This window comes from Cupressus sempervirens, chromosome 7 (assembly GCF_028749045.1).
Source record: "Cupressus sempervirens isolate cs-2001-9-10 chromosome 7, ASM2874904v1, whole genome shotgun sequence".
Lineage (NCBI taxonomy): Eukaryota > Viridiplantae > Streptophyta > Pinopsida > Cupressales > Cupressaceae > Cupressus > Cupressus sempervirens.
In genome coordinates, this window is record NC_143124.1 from 654,344,482 (window position 1) to 654,363,463 (window position 18,982).

Genomic DNA, 18,982 nt, shown 5'->3' on the forward strand with positions numbered 1-18,982 from the left:
CTTAGGAAAACCTCATGTGTTACCTTTTCATGTACCTCTAAAGATAGGGATAGCCGAGCTCTTATGGCAGATAGGTACTATAGATGAGAGGGAATTGGTCAAGAAGGGCACTTTCTTTCCAATGGTTACTGTAGTGCATGATTTTATTTTTTTTAAAAAGGGGTGGAAGCATTTAAATTTTTTTTTGAATAAATACAAAATGGCAAAATCTCACGCCAGATTCATTGACCCTAAAGGATTCTATGACCTATTAAGAGAAAGGGTGAGAGCTTCCCATATGGTGCATCAGGTTTACTATCCGGAAGATATAATTAGAAATATTTTCACATTGCAGGAGCAAGAATTAAGGAAAGAGAAATGGATAGTTTTCAATAAAAACCTAGAATTCATTAATTCTTTTGACCCCCAATATGACCCATTGAAAGATAAGAAATACTGGGGAGATAAAATACAAGCATTAATGAATAATTTTGCTATAATAATTTAGACTATGAATGAAAAGAAAGATATATTTCTTAAGGCACACCCAGACAAGGCAGCAAAAATACAAAGAAGAATGAGTGGTAGAAATGTAGTAACTCCTGGCCAATATACATTGCAGAAAAGGGTGGGTTATGTCATGGTTTAGAGTGTGCAACAGGTACCCACTCACGAGAAGTCAAGGTCAAGAAGTCCATCTACAGCCAGCTCTCCAAAAAGACGAAAATTGGAGCAGGGGTCTTCTTCTTCTCAAAAAGAACAATACTCCCCAAGCCAGTCTCTAATCCAAATAGATGATGAGGCATCTCTAAAGGAACAGCTTAGACAAATGGGAGGAGATGGGGATGTGATTGTCACTTCTACAGACCTGAATGTTGGAGAGCCACAAGAACCTCTTACACCTTCCTTGGACCTGACCATTGCTGATTACCAAGGTAAGGAAACTGACCCAATTGTTGCCCAGGCTTCTGAAAGATTTATTAATGATGAAAATTTTGTAAGATCTAGGGCTTTTGCTCAGTTTTTATGGAGATTAAATATAAAGAATTTTGAGAAAGCCTGTGAGAAGATCAAGGCTGAGCAACCAAATAAATCTGACCCGGTTATCAAGGAAGCGGTAAAATCAAAGTTTTTGAGTGATTTTGCCCGGTTCACTCCTAAAGCTGGAAGGCAAATAGTTAGACAATTAGGAGTCCTCCTTCTGCCAGAATGGGATATAGCGAATGCTATTGTTTTTTATTCAGTAAGGAAGCAGAAGGATGTTCAACTGAAAACTACTGGAGAGGTCTTACGGGCTCATAGAGGGATCAAATTTAGTGATGACCACCAAGCCCTTGTTTTGTGGTCCATAGATAAGAGGGAAAATACCAGGATGCATGAGTTTCCCACTGTAGAACATACTGGTACATTGACAGTATACAGGCCTGATGAGGTAAGTAGCAAACAAGTAATGGGAATGGCTTCAAAAATGCTAAAATTGGGTGGTGTTGTATCTGGACAAGAAGAAGATAAGTTTTCCCAACTCAATGCTAGGTTTGAAGAAGTTTTGAAGGCATATGAGGAAAGGGGTATACAGATACAATCATTGGAAAACAAAATGTCTCAAATGGAGAGGATACTGGGGAAGAGAAAAATGGGAGAGTCCAGTGCACCTACAATTGCATACCCTTCATAGCCATTGGTTGGATCTGGATCAACCCCTATTATTGAAATACTTGACACCCCTGAAAGGCCACAATTCTATACTGCAGAGGAATTTGAAGAAGAAAAAACAAAATTGCATGAGTTGTAGATAGAATTGAGAAATCAATATGAAGAAAAGTTAAAGCAGGGTGTAATATATTTGAGGGATAAAATACAATGGTCAAATTTCTTTGATCAGTTGGCAAGAATTGCAGCCCTCATGAATGAGTTGAACAGGGATAAGGATAAGCTGACTCTTCTTGCATAGAAATGGAGAGAGAGAAATAATGATATTACAATCATATTTATATGTGTAGTCCAAATGCCTTATCATCAAGTTGAGAAGATTTTTGATTTATTAAATAAGCTAGAGAATTTTGATGATGAAAGGGATTCTTTACAGAGAAGATTAACACTCTGTTTTTCCCAATACATCGCTGAAAAATTCACACTATTTCCTTGTGCTTTAGAATCTGTTGATACACTAAAAGAAAAAGAAAAGTCGAAAAGGGAGATGGATGAGTTATTAAATGAAAGAATGATAAAAATCATGAGTGAAACTAGCCACTGGTTCTGGGCAAAGACAAATGAGGAGCTAGTAAAAATACAGTTATTTTATACTGCTATGAGGAAAGAATTTGATGTTTTAGAAGAAAATGCAAATTGTTTAATAATGATACAAAGAGAAGCTCTGAGCTTTGATTGGCTAGATGATGATGCTTTTAATAAATGGAAAAATAAGTTTCTAGAACAAATATCAGAAGATGATGAGGAAGAAAATGTAAAAGTAACAGTCACCCCCGAAGTTAATAATGAGGACATGGAAAATCCCCAGGTTGAAGTAAATTTACAGGTAACTGAAGACAATACATCACTTTCAAAACTCATGGCTACTTACTCTAAGGATGAAGAATAATTGGAGAATCAGATCCTATGTTCTTGTTAAAAAAAATGAGAAGTATAACAGAAAGGGACCCACCCAGGATGGTTTGATGTGTTAGCTTTTTTGTTATTTGTTTTTTGTCTTTTACTACAGACATTCGTTAGTGTCTTTTAAGGGACACATGTCACTCTCTTTAGCCCGAAGCTTGTTGCATCTCACACTATTTAAGTGAGATCCCAAGGCTAAAGAATGGTCCGAATTCTATTTCTTCTAAGTATTGTGCTTAGTCTGGTTTTTGGTCCAAATTTTGAAGGCAAGTTTGTAATGTATTTTTCTGTCAAATTTTCTGAAAATACATGAAGATAGAATGAACTGTGTCTCTTTCTAAAGGCTATTCTGAGTTTATTGTAAAAGATATACCATTTTTAAAGGAAATGAATACAAACTATGAACTGTCCCCATATCAGTTCTTTCTGAATTTTGTCTCCTTTTAAATACTTAGCTACCTTGATATTGTATGAGTAAAAGCTTGTGCAATTGAATGCAATCTAGTTAGGTTGTATATCCATTTATCATTGTTGTTAATTCAATGGATTAAATAAAAGCTTTGATGAATGTGATAAGATTCCTTAAGTATTGAAAAGGATTTTGAATGATAAATTCTAATAAGAATTGCTAATAGAATTTGTTGTAATGCAGCAAATTAGATCTTAGAATTTGCTATAGACTCAGAACCCCAATGGATTAGGCACTGATCAAGTTATTTCAGCTGAAGGAGAAATATCTTACAAATGGTTTTTCAAATGCATCATCAAATCAAATTTTACTTTTATTTCCTGTAGATCTTCAAAGTTGGCCAGCACTTATCTACATGAAATTTTTAGCTTCAGTTAGCCATTGTTGTTGAAAACATCTATAGATCTATAGAAGACTTCTTGGCCATATCTGTATATGGGATGTGTTTATCAAGTTAGTAAGAATTATGTATATGTTTGAGGATCTTGAAATGAGAATCAGAATGAAACTAAGAATAATCCTCATACAGTTGTTTCAGTTTTGAACCATCCTTGGGTACACCCACCCCGATTTTGCAGAGCCAAAAGAGTAGAAAACCATTTGTGGTTTTGTTAAAGTTGGGTCCAAATACCTTACATATGCAATTGTTAATAAGAATATGCTAGTCTTTAGATTGTGTATGTACTGTCATTCTGGTATTAGGTATTTTTGTCGCTTAGTAGTTTTAGTACCTTTTAAAACACCAACAGAAGGAAGCTCATGTTTATAAAATTCTAATCTAATCTAATCTAAATGGTTGATTTGATGGTCAACTTTGTTTTCAAAATTCCTAATTATATAAAATAGAATCTTTTTAATATTTCTAATGTAAAATAGACTGGAGAGCTAATTAAACTTAAGAAATATGGTTTGTACATACCATACTGACACCATTCCATAGATTGCATATTTTGTATTAATACTCAAATGTCATTTTATTTATAGTTAAACCCTTTCTTATCAATCTCCTATTATTTATGAAGTCTTTGTCACACTGTTCTACTTTTTGATTGTACAATTTCTTTTTGATCTATTATGGGGCATTGTAGAGTCCTTGTTCGAATATGTTTACTGGGAGAAAATAATGTCGAGAGCTGATATTCATTCAATGCCCTTTATTATTGTAGCTTTGGAGTTGATGAAAATGAACAATGTTGCAATAGTAGGGTCACAATCTTCTATTATTGCTCATATTATTTCACATGTAGCCAGTGAACTTCATGTACCAATTCTTTCATTTGGAGCAATAGATCCAACTCTCTCATCATATCAGTATCCATATTTTTTCTGCACGGCACACAGTGATATGTATGGAATGATGGTAGTTGTAGCTGTGATTGGTTTCTATGGCTGGAAAGATATTGTGGTTGCATATACAGATGATGATTATGGGAGAAATGGAGTAGCTTCTTTGAAAGATGTGCTAGAAGATGTTAATGCTAAGATTGTTAACAAAATACCATTTCCTCCTAGAGTTAGTAAAAATGATATTGGAAGTGTACTGGTGTAGTTAGCTTTGATGGATTCAAGGGTATTTGTTGTGCATATAAATCCAGACATAGGTATTGGTCTATTCTCTGAGGCACTATACCTTGGAATGTTGAACAGTACCTATGTTTGGATAGCCACAGATTGGCTCTCTTCCCTTCTGGAATCTAATGGACTTAACTATGAAACCATGAATTCACTCCAAGGAGTCCTTGCTTTATGCAGGCATATTCCAATTTCAAATCAAGAGCATGCTTTTAAAGTATGGTGGAACAATCTTTACAAAACTAAGATAATTGATTTCCAATTGAATGCATTTGGACTATATGCTTATGATGCAATCTGGAAAATTGCCCATTTAATTGACAATTTGTTGAGGAAAGGAGGAAATTTTCATTTTACAGGTTATCCTCAGCTCTCCAATTTAAGTGGAAATGAAATAGAATTAGTAGAGTTAAAGGTGTTTGTAGGAGGATCACAGTTGTGGAATATATTTCTACAAACAAATTTCACTGGCTTAACTGGTCCTGTGAAATTTGATAAAACTAGAAATTTTCTTGGTTCTACTTTTCAGATCATCAATATAGTTGGAATAGGATTTCACAAGGTAAGTTTTTGGGCAAATCAATCTGGCTTGTCTATTATTCCTCCAGAAATCAAAGTTGCCAAGTCACACATCCAACAAACTGTGGATCATAAAATGATTGATATAGTATGGCCAGGTCAAGACAAACTACTAATAGAAAGCATCTTTTGATTGATGTGCCCAGAAAGGTTGGGTTTCAAGACCTTGAGCATACAGTGGAAGGTAACACCAACATGATGAAGGACTTCGTAATTGATGTGTTTGTTTCTATAGTGGCCTTGTTACCTTATGCCCTTCCTTAAAAATTTGAATTGTTTGGAAATGGGAAATCAAACACCAATTATGATGAGCTTGTACAACAAGTTGCCTAAAAGGTTGGTATATACTATATACAAAATTGTTATTATATCTACTAATATACTTTAAGATAATCATCTATAGGTTATAGCCCTCATAAAATTCTCACGTTGCATTTTTTGGTGCACTAGAGTTAATTTGCATATGCATACGAGGTTTTTTTTTTATAACTACAGTAATACAAAGATTTGATGCAGCGGTTGGGGACATCTTAATCATGACCAATCAGTCAAAGATTGTGGACTTCACCTAGCCTTACATAGAAGCAGGACTGGCTATGGCTACCTCTCTTTGGAAGGTCAATCCAAGTGGCACTTGGGCTTTTCTGCAGCCATTCACATCAGGAATGTGGTGTACAACTGTTGCCTTCTTTCTTCTCTTGGGAGTTGTTTTATGGACTTTAGAGGATAAATCAAATCGCAATTTTCAAGGACATCCAAAGGAGAAAGCCCTTACTATTCTTTGGTATGTGATATTTCTTGGTTTTTGTTTCTTTTAATAAGAAACTTCTTAAGCAATTTGACCCATATGTTTTACATATATTGTGGAGAATTCATTCCTTCCTTGGTTTGCCCTCAATACTCTATTTTGGGAAGGAAGTGTAAGATTATAGAATTAATTAATTTTATATCCAAGATTTTTTGCAATTAAATTGATTACTGTCTATTTTTTATATAAAAATTAGTAATCAGGTGAATGAAAATTGACACTCATTGCGTTAGTTATTCAAAAAGAAAAAAATACATATTTATAGTGTCATGGATGAATGATTTGTTGTGGCAAGGGTAGGAGATGAGTTATTTTAACAAAGAGAGGAGCTAATTCTAGAAGTATTAGTGGCACTTGATGAGGACAAGTTAGCATCTAATTATCTTTAGTTAAGGAATGATGAGATAGAGGTGAGACCTGATTTCCTTTAATCAAGGAAGCACAAATGTGTTAATTAGCTTTCTAGGAGTGAAATGTATTTTCCTAATTAAAATCAATGTAAGAGGTGAAATAAAATTACTTTGGAGTTGGTAGATAGCATTTTTTGGGATTCCACTATGTGAAATGTTTTTGCATCAACATTCTAGATCACACTGTGTGATTCATCCTCAGGATGAAAGAGTTGTAGGTGAGAAATGGTTAGATTGAAGACCTAGACCACTTGAAAAGGAGGAGGGTGGAGGAAGAGAGTGGAAAATTTTGAAAAAGGAAATACAAACAAAAAAAGAAAATCAATGTAATGAAATATAAAAAGCTTAAAAAGTATAAGTTAAACCTAAGAGCCAAAAATAGAAAGTGAAAAAAAATGAAAGAAATAAATAATAGAAAAAAGCTTTTTTTTAAACCATGAAAGCAATAATAAAATAAAGAAAACAAGAAGTTAGAGGCTCATAGATTATACATGGAGGCAAAATTGAGGTCTCAAGGTGTGACAATGCCAACACATTGTTTTGCAAGTTGGCAATCATCTATGCCTACGCCGTCCATGGTTGTAGTGGTAAGAGTGAAAGTGACAAAAGAGGATAGAGAAATATTAGTTGTGGGGGGAGGCTAGAGAGTTGCAAGTATGTTCGAGATGCAAGCATAATATGTAATAGAGTCTTTTATTGCCAAACTCTATTATGCTTGTACCATCCCATTTAATGTGGCCCGTTCCTATTATTTCAAATAAATGATAAAAAATGTAGCCTTCTCATTTGTACCCCCTAGAGACCATAAGCTACACATTACCCTCCTAGAAAAAGAATATTCTAAGGTTAATTTTCTAACGAAGGATAGGAGACAAATTTGGGTCAGCATAGGTTGTTCTATTGTGATGCATGGGTGGATTGATAATAGTCATTAGGCACTCATCAATATCATAGTCACATGCATTGTTTAGAGAAGTGTAAGGATGCAAATTTCCAATTGAGCATTTCAAGAAAGGCTATAGAGTCTAGGGCCTCAAATGTTGTACATGTGGTGAATGACTCACTATTTTTGTGCAAATATGCTAGTATGATGTTTTTTTACATAGCTGAAAGATGAATTTATAGATTTCCAATTCAAAATGAGTGATTATGATCAAAGACAATGGATGGATAGGATTGAATAAGAAGACAAAACACAAGAAGTTGAAGGTATAAGTGGGAAAGGAAAGGCTAAAGGACAAAAATAAAATGAAAAAGTGGAATTAATCAAACTTATTCATTAATTTCCTCCAATAGTGATAATAAAACAATAAAATATTTGTTAAATGATTATGACAAAAAATGACAAGGGTTTAAATTTTTTTAATTTATTTGTAACTAAAGAGGACATGTTGGGACAAAGGGACAAATAATTAAAACAAGTATTCCCTGAAGGACAAACTATTGACATAGATTAACTAAATGACAAACAATAAAATATGATGACTATTTCCAATTCATTTTTATTCATCAGTTGCATCTAAATTTTCACTTTGCAAGTATAAAAATTGGCCCTAGATTATTTGTCTGAAGAATAATCTATCTTAAAAAATATTCCTGAAAGAAACAATAGATCAAGTTAACCTTATAACTTCATTTATTTACTCTGTTTAATAATTTTATAAATCTTAATGGATTGTATTTTTTGAATCCTCTTTATTTTCCTTTGCTGTAAAAAGTACCTCAAAAATAACTGATATTCCTGGTAGTTTGCAAATTAGGCTTTTTGCAGAAATTAATGCTTTTATCCTTCCACATGCCTTATAAAAGATAAATAATGAAGAGACAGATAAACGATTCCTCATAGATCCTTGTTGACTACAAGTGCCAATACTACTATTGGCTTCTTTGCTTCAATGTTCATGTAACTTATCAATTCGATGTGGCAAAGTTTTTCCCTTCTTTCATTCTTCTCTTATGCAACCTATTTCCCAATTTAGCCATGTCAATAGGCTAATGGGAAATACCTATGTTTAAGCCTTTGGTTCTAATATATTGATGGAAATGGCAGAGCCAGAGTTTCTAGAAAGAATTAAATGATGTTGGAAAATAATTGTAGAAAAAATAATAATAATTTAGATATTATTGAGAAAGAATCTTCAATGTATTACAACTTTAAGTCCTCATCTTTAACTTTTATAACTGATTTACAGGAATATAACCTTTTGTAAAATAAATAACAAGTCACTAATAATTTTTAAATTTTATTAATGTAAACTTTAATATTCCAAAAATTATGTTTATTATTGTCGTTGGGATATCTGCTTATAATGTAGGTTGTTTATAATTACAAACTATATGAGTTATTTGTAATCAAGACACACTTGTTGATTATAAAATAAAATGTTGCCTTGGGTCCCTTTTACCTAATTCTTATTATTTAAATCATGTTTGCTCTCAACCCTAGAAAATTTCTTTCATTTTGTCTGGCATCCTATTGTTTTGTATTAGATTAAAAATTCTATATAATTTGTACATAAATACTCTACTTCGCAATAGTTGGACACCTAGATTTGTGTGATGATATAAAGAAGTATTTATGGCATCACCTAATGGGAAAAGGAAATTTTTTCTGTTGTAATGCTAACCATAACTAAACATTTTTGGGGGACTAAGGATTGAGTGTTATTAAACGATATTCAACTTGCACAAACACATTAGTATTATTAATGACTGCTATATTCTGTTGCTGCCTTACTATATCTTGAAGTTGGATCTTAATATTTTTGTCTTTGAGCCACTGATGCTTTCTTCCTCAAGACAGGCAATGTTATTAAGTTGATATTTAGCACTATTAGTGGGTCATGCTCTTCTTTCGGTTTAATTTGAACTCTAATTATGTTATTGGATAAGCCTGAGTTGCATGCTTTTTGTCAAGCAAGCCTATCCATTTTGCTAGATTGAACTAGAGCCTTCATATCAGAAAATACTCAAATCTGGGCTCTAACCCTGTTATGAGAGCTAACTCATCCCCTACTATTAATTTCTTTTGCATATGGTTCATTCTCTTGTGGGAGCTAACTTATCATTCCCATATTTACAAAGTAAAGGATGTGACAGATTCCAAAATATGTTCTTATTATAGTTCTCATTAATATCTTAGATAACTGGTGAGTTTCAACTTTCACATGACTAATATGTAGCATTGGCAATGTCTTCTCAAGAACATTTTCATAGACATGTCATTGAGTCTCAGTGAGGATTTGTGGATTTGAGTCCGGGTTAGGCTCAATGAGTGAGCAGCCTTGACTTGCAAAGTTGACAGATTTTGATTGCAGACATTAGTGAGTCTTGGTAGTCAGATGTAGTCAAAATTGTAAAAAATGAGAAATCCATCTTAAAGTAAGAACAAAAAAACAATATTTTTATTTTACATATTTTTTCAATTGCCCAGTTTGTGCTTAGTTTTGGTACCAAAGCTAAGTCTGAAGTAGCAATGGCTTGCCAAGTCTGTGCTGAGTCCAAGTCCCGACACTATGATTTAGATAGTTCTATTTTTGTGATATTTCAACTGCATGTAATATTTATTGTTTGTTTCATGTTTTAGTAACCTATTTCCCATGAGAATTGATTTGTTTAAATAAGGCATAATGTGTCAAGTTATTGGGTTTCTCAGCGAGAGTTAGTTCATACAATGTACCCAATACAAGCCACACAATGTTATAGCATTATGTACTACCAATTGTGAGAAATATAAATTAAATTTAAAACTCACAAACCTAAACCAAAAAAAAAAAATTTGCTCGACACTTGAAGGTGCTAAGTGCTAGTTTTGCTCGACACTTTCTCGGCACATGAAGGTGTCGAGTGCTAGTTTTTCTCGGCACTTAAAGGTGCCAAGTAATAGGCAACAAGTGTCGAGTGAGCTTGGCACACAAAAGAAAAATGCAGTATGTGCCAAGTTAGCTTAGCACTCAAAGAAAATGCTTAACAACAATGGATGCCGAGTAAGCTTAGCTCCAACTGAGAAAAAATATATAACTTAGAAAAATTCTAACGTGAATGCTTTCACCATTAAAACTAGAGAGCCAAGGTTTAACCTTTCAAATTCTCAAATGCAATGAATAGAAGAAAAAGAACAATAGATTCAAGTATGCCTGCTTGCTATTCTATTCAATTGAGATTTAAATTATTACAAAATCTGGGAGCATTCAACTTCAACCAGAAAACCCTAAAATAACCCTAAATATTCAAAATAATGAAACTTCAACCTTTAAACTTTAAACTTGCAGCTCTAATGGCTACATACGATGGTTCCTGGAGCAATCACTGCTTCAATAGGACAAGTCCAACAAAAAATAAACTTATAGAATGACAGGAAGAAGCACGTGCAACTACAAGCACGACAACAATTCCTTCTATCTTTGCAACAACTGATCTCCTGATCAACTTTTTCCTTCTTTCTCTACTCTGCAACTTTTGAGCTCTTCAACTTCTTCTCCTTTTACCTATCTGATCAAATGAATCTGATCATTCCTTTTTGTCTTTAACCTAAAAAATTTTCTCTCTAATTTCCAAATTTGAAAATCTCACCTACCCATATTAATTGTTCTGGCTATTCTGTTGGTCGTCAGGTGGTAGATGGGTATTTGGCTCCAGGGGCAAGACAACCACCGCATTAAATATTCCAACACTCCCCCTTTGTCTTGAGCCAAAAAAATAAGGATCACTGTTGATCCACATCAACTACACCAAGACATTCTCTTAGGTGTACAAAACTTCTAATGCCTAATGGCTTGGTAAAAATGTCTGCTAGTTGCTGCTCAAACCTAAAAAATTCTATTTTCATATCCCCATTCTCCACCAACTCTCTGATGAAGTGATATCTAATTTCAATATGCTTTCTTCTCCTATGGAAGACTAGATTCTTGGACAATACAATTGATGAGATGTTGTCACAATGAATTGTGGTTCCATCCTCTTGCCTTTCATTCAAATCTGTCAAGATCCTCCTTAACCAAATAGCCTGACATGTTGTTGCATTTGTTGCTATATATTCAACCTTTGCTGTAGATTGAGCAACAATAGGTTGCTTCTTGGATGCCCATGAAATTGCACCCGATCCCATAGGAAACATGTATCCGAAAGTGCTTTTCCTATCATCTAAAATTCCAGCCCAATCACTATCAGTATAACCTACCAACTTGAATTCATTTGATGCAGTATAGAAAATTCCAAATCCCTTGGTAACTTTCACATACCTTAGGATCCTCTTTCTCGCTTACCAAGGGGAATCCTTTGGTGTTTCCATAAATCTGGAAATCAGATTTACTACATGCATTAGGTCTAGATGAGTTGCAGTTAAGTACATTAAACTTCCAACCATACTCTTGTATAGTGTTGGATCCACTCTCTTGCTAGAGTCTTCCTTGCTCAACTTCAGACCTACTATTGTTGGTGTTGGGGTTGTCTTACTATTCTGCATTTTGAATCTCTCCAAGATTTACCCTGCATACTTTTCTTGAGAGATGAAGATGCCATCATACATTTGTTTTAGTTCTATGCCTAGAAAGTACTTCAAGAGACCAAGGTCTATATCTCAAATTCATTTTTCATGGCCTCTTTGAACTCACCAATTAGATCCTTGCCATTACTAGTAAAAATTAAATCATCTATGTACAAGACAACAATCAATACATTACCATCTGCTGCCTTGATGTAAAGAGTGGGCTCACCATTGCTTTTGCTAAAGCCATTGCTCATCAAATATGAGTCAATCCTACTATACCATGCCCTTGGAGCTTGCTTGAACCCATAAAGAGCTCTCTTCAATCTATATACTTTGTTTTCTTCACCTACAACTTCATAACCAGGTGGTTGCTCCACATATATGTCTTCTTTCAATACACCATTTAGGAAGGTGGCCTTCACATCCATTTGAAATACCTTCCACTTGTGCTAACCTGCAATTGCTATGATAGCACGCACGGTTTCCATTCTTGCAACTGGGGCATATGTCTCATCATAATCTCTTCCATACTGCTATTTGTAGCCCTTGACTACCAACCTTACCTTATGCCTATCAATTTTGCCTTCAGCATTGCATTTGGTCTTGTAGACCCATTTCACTCCAATCACTTGCTTCTTGGGAGGCAAATCAATTAGTTCCCATGTCTCATTCCTTTCTATAGCATCTATCTCCTCATCCATGGCCTTACACCATTTCTTCTCCTTAATAGCTTCTTAAAAATATATTGGATCACTATGAGAAAATAATGCAAAATTAACACTCTCATCATAATCTTCATACCTTTCATCTTGGTATATCTCCCTAAGACTCTTGGTCTTTCTTGGTAACAGGGAGGAGAGTGTGGAATTAGAATCTTTATTGTTGTTGCTTTTCTGACCAGTTTGATCTTCACTGGTACTCGGCACTGACACTTGGTCATGCCTAGAGGAGCTCTAAAAGAACTAAAGTTGCTTGCCTTTTCTTCTATATGCTCCTTCTTCTTGTTGTTCATCAGCATCCTCTTCATTCATAATTGGCACTTTACTTGAAGTGCTCGGTGACTCATTAGTTGGACCATACCAAGACTGATTTTCAAGAAATTCCACATCTCTTGAAAGAGTCATCTTGTTGTTCAATGGGTCATACAATCCGTATGTCTTTGATTTTGAGCTATACCCTATAAAGATGCACTTCACACCTTTTTCATCTAATTTCTACCTTTTCTCTTTAGGCACATGTGCATCTGCTACACATCCAAACACCCTTAGGTGTTCAACTATTCATCTTCCTCGTGACCATGCTTCCATTGGAATTTTATCACGGACTGCCTTTGTAGGACACCTATGAATTAGGTAAACTATTGTTGCCACAGCCTCTCCCCAAAATTTAGTTGCGAGACCTTTCTCTTTCATCATGCTCCTTGCCATTTCAGCAATGGTCCTATTCTTTCTTTCAGCCACTCCATTCTGCTGTGGTGTATAGCTGGATGTGAGCTCTTTCTTTATGCCATGTTTCTTGCAAAAATTTACAAAAGAATTGGAGATATACTCCCCTCCTTTATCTAATCTGAGGACCTTCATATAATGTCCACATTCTCTTTCAGCTTGGGCTTTAAATTCTACAAATTTATCAAATGCTTCAGATTTATTCTTTAAGAAATACACCCATGTCCTACGACTGAAATCATCCATAAATGTCATGAAATAAGTACTCCCCCCCAATGGAAGTCACTTGTATAGGACCGACTAGGTTAGTATGCACTAACTCTAATGGATATCTAACCCTCCTAGAATTTCTAGAATTAAAGGGAAGCCTATGTTGCTTACCCAAAATACAAGCCTCACACTTGTCACATGAATTTCCTATATGTGGCAAACCTTCTACCATTCTTTTATTTGACAACAAATTTAAACCAGCATAGCCTAGATGAACATACCTGAGGTGCCATAGCCATGAGGGGTCTTCAATCACACTCCTTAGAGCTGATTGTGTGGGAGGTGTAGCACCAACTTGAGATGAGAAACATGTCTCTATCCTCAAGGGAAAAATTCTATTCTTTGTCATTTGAACTGCTGCAAGTAAGTTCTTGCTCCCATCCTTTTCATGAATGACACATATGTCATTCTCCATCAGCACTTTGTATCCATTTTGAATAAGTTGACCAATGCTCATCAAATTGTGCTTCATACCAAGGGCAAAATACACATTTTGTATTTCCTTCTTCTCACCTTTCTTGGTGCAGACCATAATTGATCCTTTGCCCACTACTGGTAGGGTTCCATTGTTACCCATTTTAATTTCAGATTTGAAACTCTTGTCAATGAATGAAAACAAGGCTTCATTACCACTCATGTGGTTGTTGGTTGCTACATCCACTATCAAGGTACCAAACCTCAAGGCTTCCTTCTTCACCAACATTACACATGATGAAGGAAGTGGCATTGTTTCCACTTCCCATATTCACATCAGCCACATTTGCTTGTCCTGACTGATTATTTTTCTTTTTCCAGCATTCACTTGCATAATGCCCATATTTATGACAGTAGTAGCATTCTAAATTACTCTTATTTGAGTTTTAGTTTTTCTTACCTCCTCTTGAAGTATTTTGTGAGCTACTTGCTCCATCTGCTCTTCTTGAGCTTTTTGTTGCAGCATTTCTTTGTCCTCCATTTCTTTGGCCTCTGCCTCTGCCTCTGGAGTTTTTGCCTGAGCCATTTCTTCCTCTCCCCCTTCCTCTTAGATTTGACTGAGCCTTGAATGCTTTCTCTTTGGAATAAGAAGATGTAGATCTATTGATCCTATGCTCATGGGTTTGAAGAGTACCCATCAACTCATCCATTGTAAAAATAGTGAGGTCTTTTGCCTCTTGTATGGTCATGACCAAATTGTCATATTTATGAGGTAAAATCCTCAATATCTTCTCCACTATCCTCTGCTCTTGATAGTCTTCTCAATTTGACTTCAGTTGGTTAATCACATTGGAGGTCCTTGAGCTGAAGTCTGCAACTGATTCATTTTCCTTCATCTAAAGGTTCTCAAACTCCCTCCTTATATTTTGTAGCTTTACTGTATGGACTTTATCAGTCCCCTTGAAGTTTGTCTCAAGGATATCCCAAGCTTCCTTTGCATAATTTTTTGCTACAATCTTTGGGAATACTATCTCTGCCATTGCTACTTCAATAAGACTTAATGCCTTTGCATCTTTCCTCCTTAACTCTTTCAAATGAGTCTTTTGTTCATTTGTGAGAGCAGCATACTGAGTTGGATCTATCACATCATTGAACCCATTAATCAAAAAATCCCACAAATCATTTGCAACCATTATGGTTTTCATCTTCTTTGCCCATGTATCATAATTTTTTCCATTGAAGGGTGGTGGTTACTGCCATATCTTTCCTACATCTCCTACCATGTCAAATATCCCAAGAAAACAAATGCCCTAACTCACTATGGATGTGGGGCCTCAAAGCTCTGATACCATGTGAGAAATATAAATTAAATTTAAAACTCACAACCCTAGACCAAAAAAAAATTATGCTCGGCACTTAAAGGTGTTGAGTGCCAATTTTTCTCAGCACTAAAAAATTGCTCGGCACATGAAGGTGTCGAGTGCCAATTTTGCTCGGCACTTGAAGGTGCCGAGTGACAGGCAATAAGTGCCAAGTGAACTCGGCATGCAAAAGAAAAATGCAATAGGTGCCGAGTTAGCTCAGCACTCAAAGAAAATTCTTGGCAAAAATGGATGCCGAGTAAGCTCGGCTCCAACTAAGAAAAAAATTATAACTTAGAAAAATTCTAACATGAATGCTTTCACCATTAAAACTAGAGAGCCAAGGTTTAACCTTTCAAATTCTCAAATGCAATGAATAGAAGAGGAAAAACAATAGATTCAAGTATGCCTACTTGCTATTCTATTCAATTGAGATTTAAACTATTACAAAATCTGGGAGCATTCGACTTCAACCAGAAAATCCTAAAATAACCCTAAATATTCAAAATAATGAAACTTCAACCTTTAAACTTTAAACTTGCAGCTCTAATGGCTGCATACAATGGTGCGTGGAGAAATCACTGCTTCAACAGGACAAGTCCAACAAACAATAAACTTATAGAATGACAGGAAGAAGCACATGCAACTGCAAGCACGACAACAATTCCTTCTGTCTCTGCAACAACTAATCTGTTGATCAACTTTTTCCTTCTTTCTCTACTCTACAACTTCTGAGCTCTTCAACTTCTTCTCCTTCTACTTGTTTGGTCGAATGAACCTAATCATTCCTTTTTGTCTTTAACCTAAAACGTTTTCCCTCTCATTTCCAAATTTGAAAATCTCACTTACTCGTATTAATTTTTCTGGTTGTTCTGTTGGTCGTCAGGTGGTAGGTGGACATTTGGCTCTAGGGGCAAGATAACCACCGCATTAAATATTCCAACACCAATGGCATATTCCCTAGAAGTGGAGAGCATGTTGGAGTAGTCTCCTATAGGTGTCAAACATGCTAGTTGGTTGCTATCTCGGGAGCTTGGCAATACGAACCATGGTAGTTGCCTCGATAATTGCATAATAACAATAAAATTAATAAGTTTACTTTCCCACAATAAATGGGTTTATACCTATGTGAATTTGTAAAAAGTGGTATCTTAGAAATGTTGTGAATTTTTCAGAAATGTTCGTGAATTTTAAATACAACATATTGTATTTACTTTAAGGATTCAGGAGGATATCTTTGCCTTCCTTGCCATGTCATCAAAGAAATCAACGATGAAGTGATCTCAATTTGATAAAATTTGGGCGGATGAGAGTAAGTTCCTGTTCATTTTCTATTGTAAATTTTATTTGTGAAGGGAAAATAATAAATATACATATTTTGTGGCGTTGTGGCTTGGGATGACTGTACTTGTGATGTTAATTATCATTCTCTTGTTATCCAAGGAATAACAGTAAGCAAAAGTGCACTTTTTGGAGGCCCCAAGTTCCACCTGGCTTCGCAGTTTTAGGCAACTGCTTGACACCACTATGAGCTCCTTTTTCTCTATATGTTAAAACGTTTTAAATTTTCTATTTTTGGGTTATTCTGCTCCTATATACATTACGATGCTTTCCATCTAAAAATTCCAAGGATGAACCTCCTTCAAAAGGTGTTCTTGCATTGAACACAAGTAATGGAAATGAAAGGAGACCTATAAGGTTTGAGCTCATTTGGTCATCCTCGAAGGACTCTTTAGAGAGATGAGAAGGTCCTGAAGTTGATATTAGAGAAATTAATGTGTACAGAATTAGACTAGCGTGTGGATCAAATGGCTTACAGAGTTTGAATTCCTATTCCACCTCAAGGCTTTGTTACCCTTGGTTGTGTTGTTTCTATAGGAAGAGAGCAGCCCCCATTGTCTTCTCCCCTTTGTGTTTCAACTACTCTATTAACACCTTGTCCACTTAAGGATTGCATATTCTTAGATCCTTTTATGTCTAAGACAAATATATAGTTTACTATTACCTCACTAAATAGAAATCTCACATAGCATGGTTTTAAATTTTGAATGTTTTCTTGATGGGCATTTCTTTTTTGTTTCTTTGACAAGGATACTGATAGAGAAAGCCTGCATTTTGGCATGTTGACAACTTTGTAGGAATATTTTTGCCATCTCAAGAATTTGATTGCACTTGTATGTATAATTTCCTTTTACTTTTGTGAACTGAGTCTTAATATCTAAGTTTTAAAATAACCTGGTTGTTGGGGAATTTGTTGATGTTATATGTTTCTTTTTGGTTGTTTGTTTGGTGATTCTTATAGAGATGTTTGTTCCACTTTCTTGGTCAACAAGAATGAAGATATTACTTGGGGCTGCAAAAGGATTAGCTTTTCTTCATTGTGTCGAGAAACCAATTATCTATCGTGATTTTAAGACATCAAATATTCTGCTTGATAATGTTAGCATTTTCAAATACATTTTAACTACAAATATGAACTATATTTTAGTTTGATGCAATATATATTTTAGTTGCTATGTTTTAAAGCAATAGCAAAAGAAGAAGAAAATGCAAGGGAATGAATGTTATTTACCGAGTACCATAGCTGTATAGATTTTGCATGAAGTTGACTCTCAATATATGCAAAGATTGTGAGTTTGTACTTGTATTTAAAATTTAAAATTTTGGATACTAGCATCTATTTGGATTAGTTTTTTGAAATTCACTTCATAAATCATAAACAGAATAGGGCTAATTAGTTTGACATTATTTCATTGGTCAAAGACTAGATGGTTCTATGAAAATATTTATTTGTTCTTGGCTAATTAGTTTAAATTAATTCAAGTGAACGTAGGCTGGAAGTTGGAGCAATGGTTTTAGCAGACTATGGTGTTGTTTGCATTGATGAATTTGACAAGATGAGCGATCAAGACCGTGTGTCTATACATGAGGTTATGGAGCAATAGACAATAACAATTGCTAAAGTAGGCATTTATGCATCTCTCAATGCACGATGTAGTGTGGTTGCTACTACAAATCCTATCTATGGAACTGTAAGTGTTTTCAACTTCCCAAGCCTTTCACAGTAGTATTTACCTCTGCTCTAGGATTATAGGCTTTCTTTTCTTTAGTACTATTTACCCCTAGGTAATGTTTATTGCCTATAATTTGATACAACACAAAGTTGTGTTTTCTGGGCATATTTGATGCTAAATATGATCTTCAAAATCTCATTTGTGCAGTATGATCACTCACTTACTCCAACCAAGAATATTGGACTTCTAAATTCTTTACTCTCTCATTTTGATTTTCTCTTTATTGTACTAGATCAAATGGATCCTGATATTGATTGTAGGATATCTGCGCATGTTTTACATATGCATTGTTATAGGTCTTTAGCAGAAGATAGTGGTATATATCTTTACTCATTGCTCATTGAATATAATTGGAATATGTCTTCATGTTTGATAGTTGATATGATTGACCAAAATATTCTATAGGAATGGTGATTGCTAACAGAAATTCACGAAACATGGAAGATGATGAAGTAGAGACTTCTGCATTCATTTTTGTGAAATATAATCGTCTACTGCAT

The 18,982-nt window shown here is 34.8% G+C and overlaps 1 pseudogene; it reads left to right on the forward strand.

The window, feature by feature from the left end:
* The first annotated feature begins 4,184 nt into the window (after positions 1 to 4,184).
* On the forward strand, positions 4,185 to 18,353 carry LOC149548365 (glutamate receptor 3.1-like; annotated as a pseudogene).
* Positions 18,354 to 18,982: the final 629 nt, after the last annotated feature.